A 24,251-nucleotide genomic window follows, 5' to 3' on the forward strand; every position below is an offset into this window, starting at 1 on the left:
GGAGGTGAGAGAATTGCCTGAGCCTGGGAGGTTGAGGTTACAGTGAGCCGAGACTGCACCACTGCGCTCCAGCCTGGGCAACAGAGCAAGACCTTGTCTCAAAAAATAAAAAAAAAAATTAACAAGAGGGTATGAGCTGGCTCTGGTAGGCCACGGCTCACTACTGAATTCCCAGCATTCAGCATACGAAAGGTGGTGACGGCACTTATGGAAACACAGCACAGTCCCGCAGTGGCTTCACTCCTGAAGTCTGTGCTCCAAAGGGAACGCAGGCTTTCCCACAGCCGGGCACTGGAGGAACTGCATGTGCAACACGTTATCTTTTCAAAAACGGGGGAAAATGCCATTTTAAAAACTCAGCATAAGCTGAAATATAAAATGTTTTCTTGGCCAGGCACGGTGGCTCATGCCTGTAATCCCAGCACTTTGGGAGAGGTGGGTGGATCACGAGGAAAGGAGTTCAAGACCAGCCTGGCCAAGATGGTGAAAACGCCATCTCTACTAAAAATACAAAAATTAGGCAGGTGCGGTGTCAGGCACCTGTAATCCCAGCTACTTGGGAAGCTGAGGCAGGAGAACTGCTTGAACCCAGGAGGCAGAAATTGCAGTGAGCCAAGATTGTACCATTGCACTCCAGCCTGGGCGATAGAGTAAGACTTCGTCTCAAAAAAATAAAATAAAATAAAAAAGTTTTAATATAGTCTCCCTGAGGTACTTCTTCCACAAAAACACTTAGGCAGCAGGGAAGTGCATTTTAAATCCTTCAACAATCTGACTGGGTTTAGCACCCTGGGTGGCGTTAGTCACAGGTATTCCTGAAAGCTTGTGAGCTCGGCTCCTGATCTGGAAAGGACAGGGTCCAAAAAGTACCTCAGACCCGAAGGGCCCTGGGCTGAGCCCACAGCCTGGGAATGCCTCTGGGCCCCATGGGTCTCTTCTAGCTCAGCAGGTCTCTCTCATTCTGTCTATTGTTTTTTCTTTTTTTAGAGAAGGGGTCTCACTTTGTTGCCCAGGTTGGTCTCTCCTGCCTCGGCCTCCCGAAGCGCTGGAATTACAGCTGTGAGCCACGGCGCATGGCCAAATCTGTCTCTTCTCACATTGCTGCACCACCTTCCCTTCAACCTCCTTGGGTCTTCACCCCTCCCCATTTCCCTGGGACCCTCCCTGCACCCCCCTAGGCTGGCTTTGGCCCTTGGCTTCCCACCATCCTTCCCACTCTTTTAACAACCAAGGGTCTTAATTCCACCTGCTGCTGTCACTACTAACTCCTAAGTCCACACGGGACTATGGGCACACTCGTCTCTACCTATTATCCTCATGACAGAACACTGTGCGCCCCAAGGATGGAGACCGGCAGTGTCCTTCAGACTCAGCTGCACCTCCAAACTCTGACTCTGTACTCCCAAGCACAAGGCTGAAGCTAAACCTGCCTCCTCAGAGTCTCCACACGGCTTCCTCCCTAGAAGGCAGTGCTGCTTGTCCCACACGAGGTCTTCTGGTCCACGCCTCTTCTCCATCCCCAGTCACTACCCTGTCCTCACCATCCCACCCTCCAGTGGACACCGTTCCACACTGCCTGCCACACCTTCATCCCCTCTGGACACCTTCACACCACGCCACTTCCTATGGAAGAATCCTATGCTAAAGGTGCCCTATCAGACTCCGAGAGAATATTCTTGTTCCCAGGAAACAGACACTGAAGGATTCAGGAGTCAAGGGGGATGATTTCACTAATTTACAAATTGTTCTGGGAAAAAAAATTCAAGGAGAAGAAAAAAATATGAAAAAGTAAATGGGGCAAAACGCAAACCATTGGTGACTCTAGGTGAAGGGTAAATAGGAACTCGTGTACTATTCTCAAACTTTTCTGAAATTATACCAAAACAAAGCTATCCCCAAAAAATCCAAACCCTCACCTTAGCGTCAAAGTTCAACAGTCAACAGCTCTTCTTAGAAGCCACTCCTGCCAGGCAAGTTCCATCTATCAGACATCTTGTTTCTGCCCCACTCTCAACACCTAGACTCAGGATTTCCCTGGTCCCTCCCTGCCAACCCACTTCCTCCACTGCCCCGAGAGCCAGTTCCTGACTCACTTCTTCTAGGGGTCTGAGGAAGGAAAGGAACTAACATTCCCCAACCATCTGCTGCCAGCCAGGCCAACACTGCACTCGGCGCATACCATACAGTGTTTCACCTAATCCGGCGAACGCCTCTGCGAGGAGGGCCTCCTCGGAGACTCGGAGAGATGAAGACACTGGTCCAAGATTATGCAGATACTGATGCAGAGCTGGAACAGGGACCCAGTGGCCTGTGCCACCCACAGCATTGACCCACACCTCACTGCTCCCTGACCCCAGACCACCCCCCCCCACCCCCCACGCCCCACGCCCCACCCAGTCACTTGCTCAGTGAACACAGATGGGCTGCTTTGCCCCAGGTCCTGCTCTAAATGCTTAGGGATCTGTCAGAGACAAAACAAACAGGGTTTCTGACTTCATGAAGCTTCCATTTTTGTGGAAGGAGACGGACAATAAGAGCTGTATTTATTAAACACTTACAGCACTGACTCCATGGCAGGTGTTATGCTATGCATTTTATAAATATAAATTCATTTGATCCTCACAAAAATTCTGAGTTAGGTATTGTTCATACAAATGAGGAAACCAAGGCTAAAGGGGTTAAATAATCCACCCAAAGCCACACGAGTAGCAAGCGGTGAAGCCACAACTCAACCCCAGGCAGCCTGGCTCCAGAGCCCAGGCCCTGCCACCCCTCAGTAAGCATGAGTGAGCAACACAGCATGCTAGAGGGTGAGTGCCCTGGAAAAATGGAGAGTAAAGCAGAGTAAAGGGAATCCGGAGCACGGAGGGAAGGAGACACACTGACATTTTAAACTGGGAGGCATGAGGATTCCCGGAGGAAGTGACATCTGAGCAAAGCCATGCAAGGGTCGAGGGAGTTCGCATGCAATATTGCAGGAAAGAGTGTTTCAGGGAGGGGGAGTCTGTCCCACAGTCCTGACACAGGGCGTGCCTGGAGCATGGGAGGAAGGTCCGGCCAGGGAGGGGATAGCCCCTGCCTTTTGTGCTGCAGAATGCCCGTGCGTGCTGCATGCCAGATTCCCTGCCTCCCTGGTGCTCGTGCTGCTCTTTTAGTATTCACCTTAACTTCCAACATGAACCGTGAACTCTGAGAACAGAGCCCGTAATCTCTACTCCCTCTGCTTGTCTCTGGTGCTTTCAAGCTGATGTTTGCTGGATCTGTCTGCCTTGCCTTGTGGATTCCACAAAACTACAAGGTCCAGGAGGACGAGCAGGTCCTGCCGGGGAAGCTTCTGACACCTCTGTCACTGGTCCTCCTACACTAGTGGTGAGCAGTAGCCTCTGCCTGGGGAGGGGAAGCAGCAGTAAGTAAAGGGCACTTGTATTCTGAATTTTCAAAGCCTGCCTGCCCAATTCTATATTCAAATTGTATTCCCAGTAGGCCCCTTTAAACGGGTAGGCAGCCAATTCCACCCTACTTGACAAAGGCAAAACCATCAGGTAACTCACCTGAGCTCACTGTGCAGCAGCAGAATCGAGGCTCTCTCATGTAGACTGGGAGATCAGAGTCTGCAGAGGCCACTTGCATCTGCACCCTCCTTTAGGACCCACCCACCTTCTCTCAGGCCCAGCCCCAGGCCCTGCAGAACTCATGACTCTTGAACTTCAGATGTGCTGGGACACAAGAATCACTCTTGTTTCTTTTGTTTTTTGTTTTGTGTGTGTTTTTTTTTTGTTTTTTTTTTTTGAGACAGTCTCGCTCTGTCGCCCAGGCTGGAGTGCAGTGGCGGCAATCTCGGCTCACTGCAACCTCCGCCTCCTGGGTTCAAGCAATTCTCTGCCTCAGCCTCCCAGGTAGCTAGGATTACAGGCATCCGCCACCACGCCCAGCTAATTTTTGTATTTTTAGTAGAGACAGCGTTTCACCATCTTGGCCAGTCTGATCTTGAACTCTTGACCTTGTGATCCACACACCTCGGCCTCCCAAAGTGCTGGGATTACAGGCATGAGCCACCTCGCCCAGCCAGAAGAATGACTCTTGAGAGGTCAGTAATGACTGGCCCGGGCACACTGGCTCATGCTTGTAATCCCAGCACTCTGGGAGGCCAAGACAGGCGGATCACCTGAGCTCAGGAGTTCGAGACCAGCCTGCCAACATGGTGAAACTCTGTCTCTATTAAAAATACAAAAATTAGCCGGGCGTGGTAACATACGCCTGTAGTCCCAGCTACTCGGGAGGCTAAGGCAGGAGAATCGCTTGAACCCGGGAGGCAGAGGCTGCAGTGAGCCAAGACGGTGCCACTGCACTCCAGCCTGGGCAACAGAGCGAGACTCTGTCTCAAAAAAAAAAAAAAAGGTAAGTAATGACCAAACACTACAGGGTCCCGATCCCATCTAAGTAGGCTTAAGGCAAAGACTGAGCATTTAGTTAAGTCACAGAGAATTTAGCTAAACGCAGTGAGTCACCCACTTCACACAGAGAAAAATGCATCCCTCTACTCCTGTCTCATCACATGCAGAATGCCCAGATTTCTTTCCCATAGTTCCCCTTGAACTATGCAGGCTACTCATAAGGAATTAAGGAATATGCATCAGACACTTCCCTATTTCTAGTTTCAGTCTTCAAAGTAGCCAAAAGAAAATACCTTTCTGTCCTACATCAGAAATGGTAGGATACCTCTTTTCTCCCATTTATTTCCAAAGTAGATTACACCAATTTAATTCCATTTTATTTTCTAGAGTAAGCATACAAAAAGTCCATCCTAGAAGAATCATTTTCAACTGGGCGTGGTGGCTCACATCTGTAATTCCAATGCTTTGGGAGGCTGAGGCAGGAGAATCATTGAGACTAGGAGTTCAAGAACAGCAACACAGCGAGACCCCATCTCCACTAAAAATAAAAGAAAAATTGTCCAGGCATAGGGGTGCACGCCTGTAGTCCCAGCTACTCAGGAGACTGAGGAAGGAGGATTGCTTGGCCCCAGGAGTTCCAGGCTGCAGTGAGCCATGATCATGCCACTGCACTCCAGCCTGGGTGACAGAGCAAGACCCTGTCTCGAAAAAAGAAAAAGAAACAAGAAGAATCATTTTCCATAGACTGACAGGCAGTAGAGGAGAGGAAAGCTGAAAGAGAAGGTGTTTGAAACTGTAACTGAGTGGCTGTTCCATTCAGGAGATGGCCTTCCTCCTGGAGGCAGCAGGGACTGGCAGGAGCTATGTGAAGGAAAGTACGGTCCCCGCCCTCTGCAGCTTAGATGCTCAAGACAAGTGATCCACGAGCCCTAGGCCTGCTCTCCCTCTAGGCCACTGGGCAGCCTAGCATGGGTGCTGGGGAACCGCTACAGGTGTGTGGGTGCAGAGATGGGCAGGTACCTACCCACCTGTATGAAACAGCTGCCATGTCACTATTTACCTACGGCAGATACTCTGAGCAAGAGCAATTGGAGGGATGCTAGCTTCAAAGACAGAAACAGCACTGTCACTGGGAACTTTCCTGATCCCTGTACTGTGGTGGGGACAAGAACATCCTTATTCTTGATAAACCCACACTGAATTATTTGGGGTAAAGGGGCACAATGTCTTCAACTTTCAAATTGGTCTAAAAAAATGCATCTACACATGGGGAGAACGATAAAGCAAATGAGGTCAAACGATTCAATCTAATAAATCCAGGTAATAGATGGGGAGTGCCTGTACTCCTCCTGCAACTTCTCTGTAAACAGGAAATTATATCAAAATAGAGTTGCCCTAAAGGTGACTACCTGTGGCTCAACAAACAGACGGGCATGCTGCCCCAGTCACAGCGGGGGGCACCTGCTGCTCAGCACACCCGAGGCCAGGGCAGCAGAGAAACCGGTACAGCACCGCCCCCAGGGAGACATGGGGACAGCTAACAATGCTGATGGAAGTCTGCGAGCATCCGACATCTCTGGATTTTTCTTCAGAACCAAGTCATACTCCTGGCGCTTGGAAAACGAGGCCAGATTTACCAACAGGGGGCTGGAAAGGCACCTACCCAGCATTATCCGGGGCGCTGCCCTCTGCTTATCCTTTCTATCTTATCAGTGTCCTCTTCTCAAACTGTATCTGGCATCAGGTCCCTTCCACTCCACATCCACTGCCAACATCCTGTTCCAGTTCCTTGTCGTGTCACACCTGAATCATCCCCACCTGCCGGGGGTGGGCACACCACCACCCACACGCCAGATCCAGGGGTGGGCACAGCACCACCCACGTGCCAAATCCAGCTTGCAGGCAAAGAATGGTGTTTACATTTCTGGGTTTTTTGTTTTGTTTTGTTTCCTGAGACAGAGTCTCACTCTGTTACCCAGGCTGGAGTGCAGTGACGCGATCTCGGCTCACTGCAACCTCCACCCTCCGAGTTCAAGTGGTTCTCCTGCCTCAGCCTTCCAAATAGCTGGGACTACAGGCACCCGCCACCACACCCGGCTAATTTTTCGTATTTTTAGTAGAGACGGGGGTTTCACCATCTTGGCTAGGCTGGTCTTGAACTCCTGACCTCGTAATCCACCCGCCTCAGCCTCCCAAAGTGCTGGGATTACAGGCATGAGCCACTGCATCTGGCCTGGTGCTTACATTTCTAAAGGGCTGGGGAAAAAAATTAAAAGGAGGCTATTTTGTGACATGTAAAAATGACATAAAATTTAAATTTCAGAGGCCACAAATAAAAGCATTACTGGAATCCAGCCACAGCCATCCACTTCTGTGTTCTCTGTGGCTGCCTTCACACAACAGCAGAGGGGGGCAGCTGCGGAGTCCAACCAGCTCATGGAACCTAAAACATTTACCTTCTGGCCTTTTACAGAAAAAAGTTGGCTGACTCCTCCCCGGCTGATCATGCTTGACTCAGTTCTCCCACCTCCACAAGATTAACTGACCTAAAACTCGACTTCCGCCGTCGCTCTGTGTTCAAACCCCCGACAGGTTCCCCGATGCCCATAAAGCCCACACTGACCCTGACATCCATTCGACCAGGAGAATAAACAAGAAAAGCCCTCAAGGCCATGCCTTTGCTCATGCTGTTCTCTGCCTTTCAGGAAGCCCTTCCTGCCTTCCACCACTAAGCCTGCCCCTACCTTACTTTGTCCTTGCAGTCAGGGCAAGGCTCTGGGAATGCTCCCAGCTCCCTGTGCTCTGCTCCCACAGCTCCCTATACTTACCCTCATCATAGCTCTTACCACACAGTGCTGAAATCATCTATTTGTGTGTCTGTCTCGCCAGCTGCAGCAAGATCCCAGAGGGCAAGGAACACATCTTACTTATCTCCCATCACCCATATAGAACCCAGTACAACAGCTCATCAACGCTGAATGTAACCCCAGCCTGGCCAGGCTGGCCTCCTCGCTGCCCCTGAATGCATGCTGCTCACTCTCAACCCTGGGCCCGTGCTCACCCCAGCACCCCCATATCTCACTCAGACAATCCGACCACGGCCTGGGCACAGTTCAAACTGCATTTCCTCCGTAGGCCCACGGAAGTCAACATGGTCGCAGGTTCAAACCCCCCACTCCTCTCACCCATGTGCCGAGTGCCCTTGCACAAGATGCTTCTGTCTCTGGGTCCTCATCTGTAAAGAGGGAATGACTCAGTATCCCCTAACTTGCAGGGCTGACAATGCATATAAAGCTTCTGAACCGACACTTGGCATATAACAGATTTTCAAGAAGTAATAGTTAGCACGCTTGTCTTCCCGAATCACACTGTCTATGCCATCTGGGTATTTTGTCCCTTTTCTTCTCCATAACTGTTGTGTATATTACTCCTGGCTCTCCTGAAGCAGGCAGGTTTGTCATAAGCAGAGACAAGGTTGTTGTACACTTCCATAAAGCCGCCCCTGCCCTAAAACCCAGGACAACACAACATGTGGAGGAAGGGACCAACAGATACGACCTTAATAAATAAGTTATTTCAGGAGGTTTAAAGAAGTGCTAATAAAAAAAAATGCAAAGCCCCAGGGGATCAGGAGTGAGCTAGAGAGCAGGCTTTTGCAGATGCTTTCATATTGATGAGAAAGGCAGTTAGAGAGCGGGAGCAAGTGGGATGAGGAGGGGACCAGCAAGATAGGAAAGAACTCCCCCTTGGAGGTGGTTCTGTTCATTCTCACCCATCCAAACACTGCAAAGAAACCTGTGCTGACTCACTGGACAGTCTGGACCCAGCATGCTCCCCTGAAGACTGTCTCTGGATGAGAGGAAACCCCAAGCCTCAGAATTCCATTCCAAGTTTCATGAGCACCAGTCAGTGACAGTACCAGCTGATGTGTGGGGTGCTCACTGCGTGCTTACCACGTGCTGGGAGGATTCTAAATGCTTATGACCACACGAGGTGAGTAGGACTGTTACGCCCTTCATTGCACAGATAAGGAAACTGAATCTCGGGAGGATAAGGAACACACTCCAGGTCACACACTCTAGTAACCGGTATAGTACAGCACAGTCTGGTTCCAGAGTCCAAGCTCTTAGCCACAACGCAGTTTGAGTGTCTTACTCTGATTTAGCTCCACCATTTACCAGGTGAGAGATCTCAGGCAAGTCATCTAATCTCACTGCACCTCATCTTTCAAGTGGGCCTCATATGGGTAACTTTGTAAGACTGTCATGAGGATTGAAGGCGATCATGCCATGACACATATTATGAAGTGGACTCCTGAGAAATCAGTTCCCTCCCACTTTTCCCATATCCCGATACAGGTGAGGTTTTTAGCCAAATCCCTTGACCTCTTTTACTACTGGGAATGATCTATATGCCCTGCTGGATTTTCCTGCCTACTGCCTATGCCTAAGCATTTGGACGTCATAAAAGCTTACAAAAATAGCCTGGAGACAAGCATTAAAGGAAAGCAACTGCACACAGAGCTGAGTGGGGCAGCGCAGCAGAGATGGTCCACACGGCTCCTGGCGTGCAGATGAATACTGCATGAGCAGAGGCTGGGCCAGCCAGGCCCTGCCAGGACACGCCACAACTGACAGCCCGTGATAGCACCTAGATCCATGTGCTGCACCAACAGGCCCAGATGACAGGCCTGGGAGGCTGCAGGCAGAGCCAGGAGCACCTGTGCCTCTGAGCCCGCATGTGTGTAAGTGCTGTAGGGGGACAAAGAGGGACAGGCAGGTGAAAGTGACAGGCAGTCATTCCCACCAATAGTGGGATATCAGACTGCCTAAAATATTGACTATAGCAAGGTAAATTTTTAAATTCCTACAGAAGGAATTGTTGCAAAATTCTTTTACTGTGAAGAATTTAATTTCAAGTCAAGAAGTACAGATACACACTAGTTTATTTTGAAGATAAATCCACGTTTCCATACATCAATTTTGCCTGAAGGGTAAGAGACACCTTTAAGCCATGAACCCTTCCCCTGGGCTGGTGGTCACGCACAGAGGGAACTTGTCATTAGCAGCATGTAAAAGTGTCCTTCATGTTAGCCAGTCAGCTATATTAATACAGCAGGAAGCAGAGATCAGGTGTTTAACTCATTTCTAGAAGATATAAGTAATTTCTATTTGAATGGATCTGATCAAACGGAACGAAAGGTCCTAGAAAATAAAAGGTTAAAACTCAAGCAAAACAGTATCTCACTCATCATATCCACTAGTAAGAAGTCCTATTAGGCCTTTTCCCACAACACATCAGCTCCCAAATACAGCACATGACAAAGAAATACTTCAGGAAGGTGGAGGAATGGGGGGCTTGTTACCGTGCTGGCTGATGACATTATTACAAGGCTCCAACCAGCTCCGAGGCCGTGGTAGACACAGCACTGTGGTCCTAGGGTTAGAAAGGAGCTCTAGAAGCAGCATGGACAATCTAATGCCCAAAGCATGGATGAGGCGCCTCCATGCCCAGGAATGCTCCCATCCACCATTGCTAGAGCACCTAGGAAAGGGCACAGACTGCAAAACCCTCCTCTAGGAAGGGCTGCCCAGTCCACTTGGGGCAGCTATATCTCTCGATGAGTAGCTGGGCAAGGACAAGCACATTGAGAGCACCAGATCCAAAGTGGTGACGGGCCCAAGGGCAGCCTGCAGGCAAGGGAAATGGTCCCAGCCTTTCCCGCAGCCGAAGTGCAGGGCTGGTCCTCAGGAAGGAGTTGCAAAATGATCCTGTTTGCAAAACACAAACATTCCACAAACAGCAGCCACAGGGGGTAGGTAAATTCTAAAAATTCTCAATCTTATATACAAGAAATAAACAAAACCAAGTCAAGAAGAATATTTTACTAGTTAGCATAAACTTGCTTAGCACTCTATGTCCAGGGCTTCCTGGCCAGTTAAATCCAGGTTACTGCACTTGCATGGCTGACAATGCATCTAACCCCTTAGAAATATCAACCTCTTGCAGACACAGGCTGTCTTACCACGTGGCACTTACATACAACAGGTGATCAATAAATGTGCTGAAAAAAGTCAGTGTGTAAAGGATTCCTAAAGTAGGAATCCCCCCTGCTCCCTGGCTCCCTGAGGGTGGTTGAGGCCCAGGGGCTTGTGTCCCCACCCTCCGCTAGGGCCTAGCACGGTGCTCACTACACCCGGAGGGCGGATTCAAGCTGCCACCTGTGAATTTTTTCCCTGCCTCATACTCTCTTTTTCTGCCCCATTCTTCTTCTTTTGCTCCCTGAACATTTATCTCATGGGATTTGGAGTCATTAGCTATGCAAATTACTGGGTTTATGGCCCTTTACCTCACTGGAACAGCTTCCGTGCTGTAAAATGGGGTGAAACGACCCTACCTGAAGACTAGAAATGATGTGTGTGCAGTCTGGCCACGGTAAGGCGAAGCAATCACTGTTATGACTTTCTTATATAATTGTCCACAGGCCCCACTGTCTAAAGGAACTTAGAATACCAAAAGCAGAAAGTTTATTTGTTTTTCTTACCCCTGGCAAGGGTGGTTTTGAGAAAGCCTATCTGTTTTGGAAAGAAACTGACCCAAGCCCATGTCACTAGTTAAAATATTTCCTTTTTCCTTTTTCACAGGGAAATGAATGACTCTGACTAGTCATGGCCAAACTGGGTAAAAGGTTCTGTTCCATAAGTTCATGTGCCAATTATACACAGTGATTAGGATTCCCAAATGGCTCTTTTTTTTTTTTTTAATTTTACTTTAAGTCCGGGATACATGTGCAGAACGTGCAGGTTTGTTACATAGGTATATGTGTGCCATGGTGGTTTGCTGCACCTGTCAACCTGTCATCTAGGTTTGAAGCCCCACATGCATTAGGTATTTGTCCTAATGCTGTCCCTCCCCTTGCCTTCCTCCACCCCCGGCCCAGCTCATTCTTAAAAGAATCATCATAAAGGAGTTCAGCTGGGGCAATAATGGATCTGCTTGGGTTCCACAACTTGGGAATCAGAAGGAAGGGAAGGGCTTCCTCACCTTTTCCAGGAGCAGGGCTGCCCTCAGCACTCTCTGGATCCCAAGGCACAGTCCCCAGGTCCCTGAACACACAGTGTCCTAAGTTCCCCACTGGGAAGCCCCCCTGTGCCCATGCTCTCCTCCCAGTGCTTTAGAATTACCTCCTGACTCTGCCCCCTGAGAAACAGGCCAGGAATATTTCAAGGAATATGCCAACTAACCTCAATGCACCTCTCCCAGCACTTCAGAGAGATAACTCAAGAGTGAAGAGAGGGAAATATGGAGGAGGGGTCTGAAGACAGGAAGGGGTGACCCCCCAGGACGGAGGTAACCCCGTGGAATATGTCCAAGTCAGTTGCCCTCAACTGGTCTGTGACAGCACAAGTCCAAAACCCAATGCTTTCATCTAAATCCTGATGCCACCACTTTTTTTAGTCCTCTGTGCCCCATTTCCTAGTGTGAAAAGCAGGAATCGTAACAGCACCCAGTCTGTCTGCTGTGGTGAGGACTGAGTGCGTTAAGACATGTGGGCACTCAGGACACAGCGTGGCATGGCCAACGGTCTCTAAGCGTCTCTGATGCTGCCATCGCTGCTGTGCTCATCAGCGCCAGGTGTTCTCCCACCCCTGTCCCTGTCCCATCACAGCCTGATAATTCTTAGCCACAACAAGGAGCTTTGTTGGTGGAGGAGGGAGGAATATGGCTAGAACCTTTGTAAGCTGACTTTCTATAGGCTGGGGACAGTCCACGCTAAAGGGCAGCTGCCATTCCCCTGGGGGCTCCAGGTGCCAGGAGTGAGCACTCGGCATCTTCCCCCTGACCAAGCTGCTCCTCCTCTTTTGGCTTCCAACACTGGCACTGGCCTCCCGGGACCCATGCCACCTCCAGACTTCAACTGGCAACAGAAAACAGACAGGGGGCTGGGTGCAATGGGGTGCCTGTAATCCCAGCACTTTGGGGGATCACTTGAGCCCAGCAGTTCAAGACCAGACTGGGCAACACAGAGAGAGCTTGTCTCTCCACAAAATTTAAAAATTAGTCGGGTATGGTGGTGTGGGCCTGTAGTCCCAGCTACTCAGGAGGCTGAGGCTGGGGGATGGCCTGGGCCCGGGAGGTCAAGGCTGCAGTGAGCCGAGATCACGCCACTCTAGCCGGGGCCACAGAGCAAGACCCTGTCTCAAAAAAAGAAAAAAAAGAAGCATGGGCAGGAGAGAAGCCTGGGACCCACTAAGGTTTCATTTCGCCTTTACACAGGAAAAGTCAATAAAAGCTACTAGTTAACCACGTGGCTGTGCTGTCCACCCCTCTCCTGCCACAGTTAACCAGACCGAATCTCCTGCCAGAGTTAACCAGACCGAATCTCCTGCCAGAGTTAACCAGACCGCATCTCCTGCCAGAGTTAACCAGACCGCATCTCCTGCCAGAGTTAACCAGACCGCATCTCCTGCCAGAGTTAACCAGACCGCATCTCCTGCCAGAGTTAACCAGACCGCATCTCCTGCCAGAGTTAACCAGACCGCATCTCCTGCCAGAGTTAACCAGACCGCATCTCCTGCCAGAGTTAACCAGACCGCATCTCCTGCCAGAGTTAACCAGACCGCATCTCCTGCCAGAGTTAACCAGACCGAATCTCCTGCCAGAGTTAACCAGACCGAATCTCCTGCCAGAGTTAACCAGACCGAATCTCCTGCCAGAGTTAACCAGACCGAATCTCCTGCCAGAGTTAACCAGACCGAATCTCCTGCCAGAGTTAACCAGACCGAATCTCCTGCCAGAGTTAACCAGACCGAATCGCCTGCCAGAGTTAACCAGACCGAATCTCCTGCCAGAGTTAACCAGACCGAATCTCCTGCCAGAGTTAACCAGACCGAATCTCCTGCCAGTTAACCAGACTGAATCCTTCAGCAGATATACAATTCAACAGACACCTGCAGATGTGCCTAATGCAGGAAGACTCCTCACTAGATTCCCTCACACATAACACACGTGCACTCTGAGCTGAGCGCTAGAGAGACACGGCCTAACAGAACACAAAAAAGATACTGTTGTCCTTGCCAAGGTCCTCACTACTTAGCAGAAGCTCTTGCCCTTCCGCTTCCACCTTTCATCAAGGTATAAGCCAACAGTCTCACTTCCTCTCTCTTCTTTAATCTGATTTCTGTCTTCCCTTTCTTTTTTAAGAGACAGGTTCTCACTCTGTCACCCAGGCTGGAATGCAGTTGCGTGATTATAGCTCACTGCAGCCTCAAACTCCTGGCTTCAAGTGATCCTCCCACCTCAGCCTTCTGAGCAGCTGTGACTATAGGTGTATGCCACCGTGCCCGGCTAATTATTTTTGTAGAGACAGGGTCTCACTATGTTGCGAAGGCTGGTCTCAAACTCCTGGCCTCAAGCAACACTCCTACCTCGGCCCAGCCTCTCAAAGTGCTGGGATTACAGACGTGAGCCATTGCACCCAGCCTTCTCTTTCTTTTAATTTTTTTTTTTTTTTTTTTTTGAGACTGTACGGTCTTGCTCTGTCACCAAGGCTGGAATGCAGTGGTGCGATCTCCGCTCACTGCAGCCTTGGCCTCCCAGGCTCAAATGATCCACCTGCCTCATCCTCCTGAGTAGCTGGGAATACAAGTGTGCAACACCCACACCTGGCTATTTTTTGTAGAGACAGAGTTTCACCATGTTGGCCAGGCTGGTCTGGCACTCCTGACCTCAGGTGATCTGCCCACCTCGGCCTCTCAAAGGGCTGGGATTACAGGCGTGAGCCACCACACCTGGCCTCTTTTCTTTTTTAAAACTGCGGCAATCATCTCTCCTCTGTTGAACTCACCAATGAGAAAAAGTCAATGGGGCCAGGCATGGTGGCTCACACCTGTAATCCCAGCACTTTGAGAGGCTGAGGCGGGCAAATTGTTCGAGCCCAGGAGCTCTAGACCAGCCTGGGCAATGTGGCAAAACCCCATCTCTACAAAAAATTTTAAAAATTAGCCAGGCTTGGTGGTGCACGACTGTAGTCTCAGCTACTCAGGCGGTCAAGGTTGCAGTGAACCATGATCGCGCCACTGCACTCCAGCCTAGGTGGCAGAGTGAGATGCCGTCTCGATTTAAAAAAAAAAAAAAGGCTGGGCGTGGTGGCTCACACCTGTAATCCCAACACTTTGGGAGGCCGAGGCCAGTGGATCACAAGGTCAGGAGATCAAGACCATCCTGGCTAACACGGTGAAACCCCGTCTCTACTAAAAAAAAATACAGAAAATTAGCCGGGCGTGGTGGCAGGTGCCTTAGTCCCAGCTACTCGGGAGGCTGAGGCAGGAGAATGGCGTGAACCCGGGAGGCGGAGCTTGCAGTGAGCTGAGGTCACGTCACTGCACTCTAGCCTGGGCCACAGAGCGAGACTCCGTCTCAGAAAAAAAAAAAAAAATGCAATCAACTGCAAGGCTTGGGGTGACAGTTTCCTGGTCATTCCTCCCAGTTTTTTCGTGTCTTTATAGCTAGAGATGACTAAAGCCCACCTCTAAGAAAACAGCAAGTCACGTACAACCGAAGCCCATGGGGGCAGGATGCTGTTCTCTCCACTGGGGCAACCCAAGCACCTGAGTGTCTGACACCACCCATCACCCAGGGGATCCGAGCTGAATTCTGAAGACTGGAACCAAAGATGACAGAGTGCATGGCTGGAGAGAGGGGGAAGTCCACAGAGTTTAGGTAAATTTCTCAACCACATTTCCACCATGCCCACAATGTACTGCATTAAAGTACACTGGAAGCTAAAGACCAAAAAGGAATCAGATTTTCAATTTTGCCACCTAAAGTAGAAACTGAGAGCCTTATTTACCACACAGATTTTAGCCCAAGTGCCATGCCTCCAGTTTCACAATTTCACCAGCAGCTTAAGCAAGATGGCCTGGACACTCAAGATGGCCTCTGGGTCAGAGTATCACTAATTTCCTCTGTTCACAAACCACTTTGATTCTCTTTGTCCCTAATCTCCCCATCTAGTTTTTTTTTTTTTTTTTTTTTGAGACAGAGTCTTGCTCTGTTACCCAGGCTGGAGTGCAGTGGTGAGATCTCAGCTCACTGCAACCTTGGCCTCCTGAGCTCAGGCAATCCTCCCACCTCAGCCTCCAGAGTAGCTGGGACCACAGGTGCACACCACCACACCCGGCTAATTTTTGTACTTTTTGTAGAGATGAGGTTTAGCTATGTTTCCCAGGCTGCTCTCAAACTACTGGGCTCAAGCAACCTGCCCACCTCAACCTCCCAAAGTGCTGAGATTACAGGCGTGAGCCACTGTGCCCAGCCCATCTGATCTTAAATACTTCATTCTCTGCAAATGCAGATGTTTTCTCAGCTCTGATTATTTTTTCTAAAGTAATGACCCTCCACCTGGCTAGATGAATGCCTCTAGCAGAGGAAAAGGCCAGGGTGTGCAAACTGTACTGCAACAGAACATAAAGCCCGTCCAGCCCCACCTCCCATCAGACCTGGGGTGGTGGCAGTAGCAGGCGTTGGGGCTCTCAGGCCTGCCCATTAGTCATCCCTAAGGCCCGTTAGGAGAAGCACACATTCTGGAATCAGAAAGCCCAGGATTGAGCCCAGCCCTGCTTTTGGACAAGGCTTTGTCACTCACTATCACTCCCTCGACCTAGGACCTCACAAAACCTTGTCATCTGTAAAACTGGGGATAATAAGTTCTACCTTGAATGTTTTTGAGTCTATGCAGCACCTCGCACAGATTCCTGCAGATAAACACTCAATAAATGTTAACTATCATCCACTATCTAGTCACCAGAAAAGCACAATGATCTGGTATCTTTAAGTCCTTCCGCTTCCAAAAAAAAAAGAAAAGAAAAGAAAAAAGAAAAAGATGTGTGGATTTTTCCCCCTAAAGGTCTCAGTGAAGTGAAACTTAAGAAGGAAAATCTAGGCCGGGTGTGGTGGCTCATGCCTGTAATCTCAGCACTTTGGAAGGCCAAGGAGGGTGAATCACCTGAGGTCAGGAGTTCGAGACCAGCCTGACCAACATGGTGAAACCCTCTCTCTACTAAAAAATACAAAAAATTAGCCGGGTGTGGTGGCAGGTGCCTGTAGTCCCAGCTAACTGAGAGGCTGAGGCAGAAGAATCGCTCGAACCCAGGAGGCAGAGTGCATGAGCCAAGACTGCGCCATTGCACTCCAGACTGGGCGTGACAGAGCGAGAGACTCCGTCTCAAAAAAAAAAAAAAAAGAAAAACCCAACTCAAATCCCAGTTCAGGGACCAACTCACTTGCAACTTAAAGCAAATCATGTCATCTCCATCTCTTTGCCTATAAAATGGGAATAATAGACCCTATTAAACTTTAACGACTTCAGAGACGAGTAAGAATCAATGAAATAACAGGTCTTGAAAAAGTTTTCACTTCCTCAAGTAAAAAGCAACAAGTAGTAAATCCAGAGCATAATAATAATAATAATAATAATAATAACAATTTTTTTTTTTTTTTTGAGATGAAGTCTTGCTCTGTAGCCCAGGCTGAAGAGCAGTGGCGTGATCTCAGCTCACTGCAACCTCCACCTCCTGATTCCTGGTTAAGCAGGTTAAGCAATTCTCCTGCCTCAGCCTCCCCAGTAGCTGGGATTACAGGCACGCACCACCACGCCCAGCTGGTATTTTTAGTACAAACGGGGTTTCACCACGTTGGCCAGGCTGGTCTTGAACTCCTGACCTCGTGATCCGCCCGCCTGGCCTCCCAAAGTGCTGGGATTACAGGTGTGAGCCATCGTGCAGGGCTCAGAGCATAATTATTATTAAAATGCCAGACCCCATAATATTATGGAATATAAATAAGCCAATGATGGCCCTTACTTTTTCTAGAACATTAGGTTTGATGGCCTTTTCGTCTGTTCACATGGAACCTGCTACAAGACAGAGGAGGCAAATGGCTGCTCCTAGCAGATCCCAGTTCAGAGGCACGGCCCAGCAAAGCTAGCACTCTGCCAATGGTCAGGCTTCGACCATCCTGGGCCACTTCTCAGATGCCAGGGCCAGGAGAAATTAGGTAATTCATCTGGTTCCACCTGGACATGTGAAACCAACGACAACCAAAATCCTCACCTGCAGGACTACTCGACAGACGCAGGAAAGGGTCCACTTTGACCCTCTGCTCTTCTGTACTGAATGGTGTACCACTCTTCCAGGGCATGTGCCATCCTTCCTTTAAAGTGCAACACATGATTCAGGAGGAAGAGCTCAATTTTTCTTATTTTTATTTCTAGGTCCAAGACGTGAGTTTCATTTTTAATCTACCACGGAAATGTCTGGAGAGCTGGAAGTTTGAGTGGGAGGAGGAATGGGGGGGACCTCATCTCCCTAATTTAAACACGGAGCATGCAACCAAAACTGCATCCAATATCATCATCTCCAGGTCTCTCAAACCCAAGGAAGAGAGGAAAGATTTACTTTTATGTTTATTGAACATCTGCTATGTGCCAACGACTGTGCTAAGTTCTTCACACACATTATTTCCAAAGCCCATTTCCTCTTCCACGCCTAGTAACACCATGGAATAACCACCACAACAGGAGCATCTCAGGTGGGGGTTTGGGGGGAAGAATTAGAATATGCAGTCAAGTTTAAGACGTTTCAAATGTGAGCGTTGTAAACACAAATAAACAGCCTTGACTAAGGAACCAGGTCTAAGTTCTGAAGCATCCTTTACAGGAGGAACACACAAACCATGTCCTTCCTATAATAATGAAGTTAAGTCATGCTGTTGAATACACTATAAAAAAAGATTTAAAACTTCTAAACCTGGAGCACAAGAAAAACTCACTATAGGACTCGAACAATCTGGGGCTGGATTTCTGACCTGAGAAGTACATCTGGCAATCAAATATGGAATGAACGGCACCCCCTGAGAGGGCTGCAGAGATGTGCTCACGGGAGAAGGTAACCACAACGAACTGGCCTGTGTGCGCCCAGGTAAACAGAAGGCGGAGCTTTCCCGCAGGCGGCAGCGACTGTAGGAAGATGTCTTTCTCAGCTTAAAACCTAGTTCATCCTCATCCCTGGGGTACGACGACTGTCTATGGAGCAAAGTGTCAGATGGGACCAAATACACATTAGTGGCCTGATATTCAAATGTCATCCTCTCCATGCACATCCCACTAAAAAGAAGCTTAGGGGGGAAAAAAAAAAAGCTGTCCACCTGTCCACAGTTGACCTTCATTCCTCTGCATCAACCCGTTTCACATATATCACAATTAACATCTGCATTAAACACCATTAAAAGAACACAAATGTGGTTTGAACTCTTGGACATACTTTCTCTGCATTCAGAGTCAGAAAACCAGCCAAGATATGGGGCTGGTCCCCGCCCCTTAACGGGATGCGGCACAGAGGCCTTGCCTGAGGGGCCTGCCAGACCCCTTCTTCCCCGCAAACCACTGAGCAAGTGGGGTGGCGGCTCACCAGTGCCCCATGCCAGGCGGAGGATCTCGCTGCGGCTGGCTTTCTGCTAGGCCAAGCAAGCCCGGCTCCGTGTAGGGCTCCTCAAGGTGGTTTCTAAGCCGGGAATTTCCAATGTGCCCCGGAGACCACAAAAAGCGCGGTCCCCTCGGAAGGCAGCTAGGGAAGGGGCGTCACTGAGACCAGAGGCGAAGGCGGCTGCGATCGCCCGGCCGCGCCCACAGCCACCACGAACGGAAAGGCGCGCCGGGGTCCTCTCGGCCACCTACCTGCCAGGGTCGCAGGAGCCCACGCTTGGCGCACGCCAGCTCCAGGCCGGGGCAGCGGGACGGGGAGGCCCCGAGGGCCAGGCCGCGGAGGCAGGACCCGGCGGAGCCTCGGCCCGGAGCCTGCGGACTCCGGTAAAGACAGAGACCTCCCCCGCCCCAAAAAGCACCCCCCGCACCCAGAGCCGGGCTAAGCCCCCTCCCTCCGCCTCCCGCCTGAAGCGGGCAGCCTCCCCGCGCTTCCCCGCGCCAGCTGCCCCGGAACTCGGGACCAGCTGGCGCACCTGGCCGCGCATCCTCCGGCGGGAGGTGACCACACGGGAACGCGGGGCGGGGGCTTCCTCGCGGCCCGCCGGCCGGGCGCAGGGCTATAAGCGCAGCCGGAAGGAGGCGCCCGCGCCGCGGCGGGTCCCGGCTTCGGCGCTGCCCGGGCGGGAGGCTCGGCGCGCGTCCGCTCGCGGGGCCACCCGCTCCAGAGCCGCCCGCCGGGACCAGCCCGGGGCCCGAGACCCCGAGCTCGGGCGCGAGCAGGATGCGGCTCCCCGGGGGCGGTTGGCGCGGATCGGAGTCCCGAAGCCCCGTCCTTACCTCTGCCTCATGCTGCGGTGTCCCTCGGCGCCGGCGTCGCTGTGGCCGGCCGGTGCCGCCCTGTCCCGCAGCCCGAGCGTCCGGCGCGGTAAGCAGCAGCCGGAGAAGCGGCGCAGCCGGGGGATGGGCGGGCACATGGAAGGGCGGGGGTTGTGGCCCTCGGGCCGGACCACAGGACCCCAGCCTCGGGGGCGAGATATCTCAGTGCACCTCGAAAACTGGCACGCGGCCCCCGTCCTCAGGGACTCCATTGCTACCTGCACGCTCAGTCTTGCCAGAATCTCACGGGATATGTGCAAAAGGCAAAGAAATAAGCTGTCGCCACGCCCTTCGTTCTCTCCGTCCCCCCGCAGGGTCCATATGGTACATTCCTCAAAGCCCAACGGGAGACGGGAAAGAGCTGATTGGTTGGGAATCTTGGAAGGGGCGAGAAGCCACATGAAGTGGCCAATGGAGAAACCCGGTGGGCATATCAAAGCCTGCCAGCGGAGAGAAGAGAGGACGTATTTAAAGGGGACTTGTTGGCCGGGCGCGGTGGCTAACGCCTGTAATCCCAACACTTTGGGGAGCCGAGGCATGCAGATCACTTGAGGTCAAGAGTTCAAGACCAGCTGGGCCAACATGATGAAACCCTGTCTCTACTGAAAATACAAAAATTAGCCGGGCGTGGTTGCACGGGCCTGTAGTCCCAGCTACTCTGGAGGCTGAGGCAGGAGAATCACTTGAACCCGGGAGGCGGAAGTTGCAGTGAGCCGAGATGGTGCCACTGCACTCCAGCTTGGGCAACAGAGCGAGACTCCATCTAAAGAAAGAAAAAATAATAATAAAGGAGACTTGTTTGTTGCTCTTAGTTGCCGCAAAATGAAACTAGGATTTTCATTCTAGTTGGGAAGCAAAGAGGTTAGGGGGAATTTCAAATTTTTGGAGGAGGGCGCTAAGAGAAAATATAGAGCAGAGGCCGGGCGCGGTGGCACACGCCTGTAATCCCAGCACTTTGGGAGGGAGGCCGAGGCGAGCAGATCACAAGGTCAGGAGCTCGAGGCCAGCCTGACCAACATGGTGAAACCCCGTCTCTACTAAAAATACAAAAAATAGCCAGGCATGGTGGTGCGCGTCTGTAATCTCAGCTACTTAGGAGGCTGAGGCAGGAGAATCGCTTGAACCCAGGAGGCGGAGGTTGAACTGAGCCCAGATCGTGCCATTGCATTCCAGCCTGGACAACAGAGTGAGCCTCTGTCTAAAAAAAAGAAAACGAAAATATAGAGCGAATTGAACCAAATATATCTTGTATGACCTTGAGCAGGTAAGTACAACCCTCGGCCTCAGTTTCATCATCTGGTCCACTGAGGATACTGGACTGCACTTGGTGTCTGATGGCCTTCACACACTTTGTGTGTGATCCTATCATCCTTTGCACAGGAATAGCAATACCTGCAAATATTCTTCAACTTTGGGCATTATCCACCATCTTAAAGAACTTTAGGCTGGGCGCGGTGGCTCACGCCTGGAATCCCAGCACTTTGGGAGGCCAAGGCAGGCAGATCACGAGGTCAGGAGATCGAGACCATCCTGGCTAACACGGTGAAACCCCATCTCTACTAAAAATACAAAAACAAAATTAGCTGGGTGTGGTGGTGGGCGCCTGTAGTCCCAGCTACGCGGGAGGCTGAGGCAGGAGAATGGTGTGCACTCAGGAAGCGGAGCTTTCAGTGAGCCAAGATCGCACCACTGCACTCCAGCCTGGGCAACAGAGCAAGACTCCGTCTCAAAAAAAAAAAAAAAAATTTAGTTGAAAGTCGATAGACTTTCTGACACCTACTTTCAGCAACAGTATCATACCCACCTTTGGTAAAGACGAATCCCGTCTTCTTTCTGGGTCCCTCATCTCTTAGAGAAGAATATTCTTCTTATGTGTGGGGCCCTCCACCTCCAAGTAGTTCCTAATTTCTACTTCTCCAAGAAGCACCCCTTTCTCTTCCTTCTCCCTTCCTTCTCATAATCAGACAAAGCTTCGATTAATAATTCATTCACCCAATGAGCTGTCCACAATTCCTGCCTTCAGCAACAAACCCCACTGCTCACCCCTCCCTAGAGCTGTGAAAGTGCTCATCCCTAACTCAGTCTGTGACAACCATTCAACCACACATGGCCAATTGTGCTTTCATCCACACTACAAGCCAAATTTCAGACTTTCTAACCACTCCTTGGGGTCTGCTTTGTTTTAGAGTTTTACACCAGCCTGCTAGGCTTACAATTTGGCTACCAAGCTTCAGCTCCATCTTCTTTATTTCAGAACTTTTCAACCTCCCAACAGCTGGTCACCCCCACCGCCACTCAACCAGCTTCCAGTCGTGTAGGGAGTCTGGGATACCCTTTCTTTTTTTTTTTTTGAAATGGAGTCTCGCTCTGTTGCAAGTCTGAAGTGCAGTGGTGCGATCTCAGCTCACTGCAACCTCCGCCTCCCGGGTTCAAGTGATTCTCCTGCCTCAGCCTCCCAAGTAGCTGGGACCACAGATGCCTGCCACCACACCCGGCTAATTTTTGTATTTTTAGTAGAGACAGGGTTTCACCATGTTGGCCAGGATGGTCTTGATCTCCTGACCTCGTGATGTGCCTGCCTTGGCCTCCCAAAGTGCTGGGATTACAGGCACGAGCCACTGCGCCTGGTCCCTGGGATAGCCTTTCTAATAGCTTCAGATAACTCATCTTCCAACTATAATCCAAACAGCTCTGGAAAGTGCATCCCTCCATGAAGCCTTCCAGATTGATTGCCAGAAGCTGCTAGCTTACAGAGCTCTCATTTCTACTCTGTGCCTTGCCATAACCCAACTGTCCATGCTCTCTACCCCAATATACATTTCTTTTTTTTTTTTCTTTTGAGACTGAGTTTCGCTCTTGTTGCCCAGGCTGGAGTGCGTGATCTCGGCTCGCCGCAACCTCCGCCTCCTGGGTTCAAGCGATTCTCCTGCCTCAGCCTCCGGAGTAACTGGGATTACAGGCATGCGCCAACACGCCCAGCTAATTTTGTATTTTTACTAGAGATGGGGTTTCTCCATGTTGGTCAGGCTGGTCTCGAAATCCCAACCTCAGGTGATCCACGCGCCTCGGCCTCCCAAAGTGCTGGGATTATAGGCATGAGCCACTGTGCCCGGCCAATATACATTTCTTATTGACATATTTCCCCGTCTCCCTGCTCGCCACAGCAGCAGCAGCCACAGCTTACATTTATTAAGTGCTCACTATGTGCTAGGTACTGTTGGGAAGTGCTTTGCCCGCATTATTTCATTTCACTCTCATATCAACTCTGTGATGTTCCATTATTATTCCCATTAGTACCGTTTTGCCCTCCTGAGGAAAACACAAGAGCTTAGTGAAACTGATCTGCCCGAGTGCACACAGAGGTCTGACATCTAGTGCCCCCACCGTAACTCCACAACGCAATACTGTCTTGAGTTTCTTAAGAATCTACTGCATGCCAGATGAAAGATAGTCTCATACATTTACTTATTTATTTATTTATTTATTTATTTATTTTTTGAGACAGAGTCACAGTCTATCACCCAGGCTGGAATACAGTGGTGCAATCTCGGCTCACTGCAACCTCTGTCTCCTGATTTCAAGCAATTCTCATGCCTCAGCCTCCCAGGTAGCTGAGATTACGGGCTCATGCCACCACGCCTGGCTAATTTTTGTATTTTTAGTAGAGATGGGGGTTTCACTATCTTGGCCAGGCTGGTCTCGAACTCCTGACCTCAGGTGATCCACCTGCCTCGGCCTCCTAAAGTGCTGGGATTACAGGCGTGAGCCACCGTGCCAGGCCTCATACATTTATATTATGTTTACATTTATTTCTGTACCTATAATATCATTTCAGCCTCAAAACAGTCATGTGAGGAGAGTTGGTAGAAGTCTATTCACAGATGAGGAAGGAAACTACAGCTCAGAGAGCATGACCGTTTGGCTAAGGTAGCAAGGCTGGTAAGTAACTGAGCCTGGCTTTCCACACTGCATTCTTTCCACTGCAATTCCTGCCCCCTGCGTGAACACAACCTTTTCACATGTAACAACCAGAGAAGGGGGAAACAAATACAAAATAGCAAAACCTAAGCCACGGGGTTTAGGGAGTGTGGTACAAGGAGTGCTTACAGGGGGCCAGAAAACACGTCAAAGAAGACTTCTATGAAGGGCGAGAATCACTGTGGACTTCTTTATACTGGTTTGTTGTTTATATTCTGCCCATGAGAGTGTGTCTTGGACACATCTGGCAATTTCAATAGCAAAAGGCCACAAAACTGCCCCGTACCACTGGAGTGCTGGTGGCTAGAATTAGCTCCATGTCAACGAAGAAGGGACTTCTGTGTGCAATGCTGCTGCCTACCAGTTTGGGAAAGTTCTCAACTGGCTGTTTAGCAAACTATCCTGCTCCGCCGGCAGTTTTAACACTCCCCTGCAAATACAGGCTGGGCCCATTATTTCTTCTTTTTCTACTGTTGACATCCTCACAGGGTTAGAGAGCCTAGCAAAATTGTGTGGGAGCC

The 24,251-nt window shown here is 50.3% G+C and overlaps 1 protein-coding gene and 1 long non-coding RNA gene across 21 annotated transcripts in view; one reads left to right on the plus strand and one right to left on the minus strand.

Annotated features, from left to right (window-relative positions):
- The window catches only part of MICAL3 (microtubule associated monooxygenase, calponin and LIM domain containing 3), a 234,354-nt gene that overhangs the window by 191,869 nt on the left and 18,234 nt on the right, over nt 1–24,251 (minus strand). For 13 of the 17 annotated variants that reach the window (XM_063722747.1, XM_063722746.1, XM_054543034.2 and 10 more), the window contains exon 1: nt 19,714–19,826. The exons of 1 other annotated variant lie outside the window; for it this stretch is intronic. The gene's annotated coding sequence lies outside the window, so the exon portion shown is untranslated. Of the gene's footprint in view, nt 1–3,162; nt 3,388–18,260; nt 18,478–18,862; nt 19,244–19,713; nt 19,827–24,251 lie in introns of those variants that run through there. 3 more of the 17 variants (XM_054543026.2, XM_063722743.1, XM_054543025.2) reach the window with 3 other exon arrangements.
- Nucleotides 8,788–18,700, plus strand: LOC129052498 (uncharacterized). 4 transcript variants are annotated; one of them, XR_010139425.1, is made up of 4 exons: nt 8,788–9,138; nt 12,672–13,529; nt 14,884–15,116; nt 17,668–18,700. It is a non-coding gene; the product is annotated as an uncharacterized LOC129052498 (long non-coding RNA). The 4 variants fall into 4 exon arrangements; XR_008517558.2 differs by having other exon boundaries at nt 12,695–13,529; XR_008517557.2 differs by having other exon boundaries at nt 14,903–15,116; nt 17,267–18,678.

Source organism: Pongo abelii, chromosome 23, assembly GCF_028885655.2.
Source record: "Pongo abelii isolate AG06213 chromosome 23, NHGRI_mPonAbe1-v2.0_pri, whole genome shotgun sequence".
NCBI classification, from domain to species: domain Eukaryota; kingdom Metazoa; phylum Chordata; class Mammalia; order Primates; family Hominidae; genus Pongo; species Pongo abelii.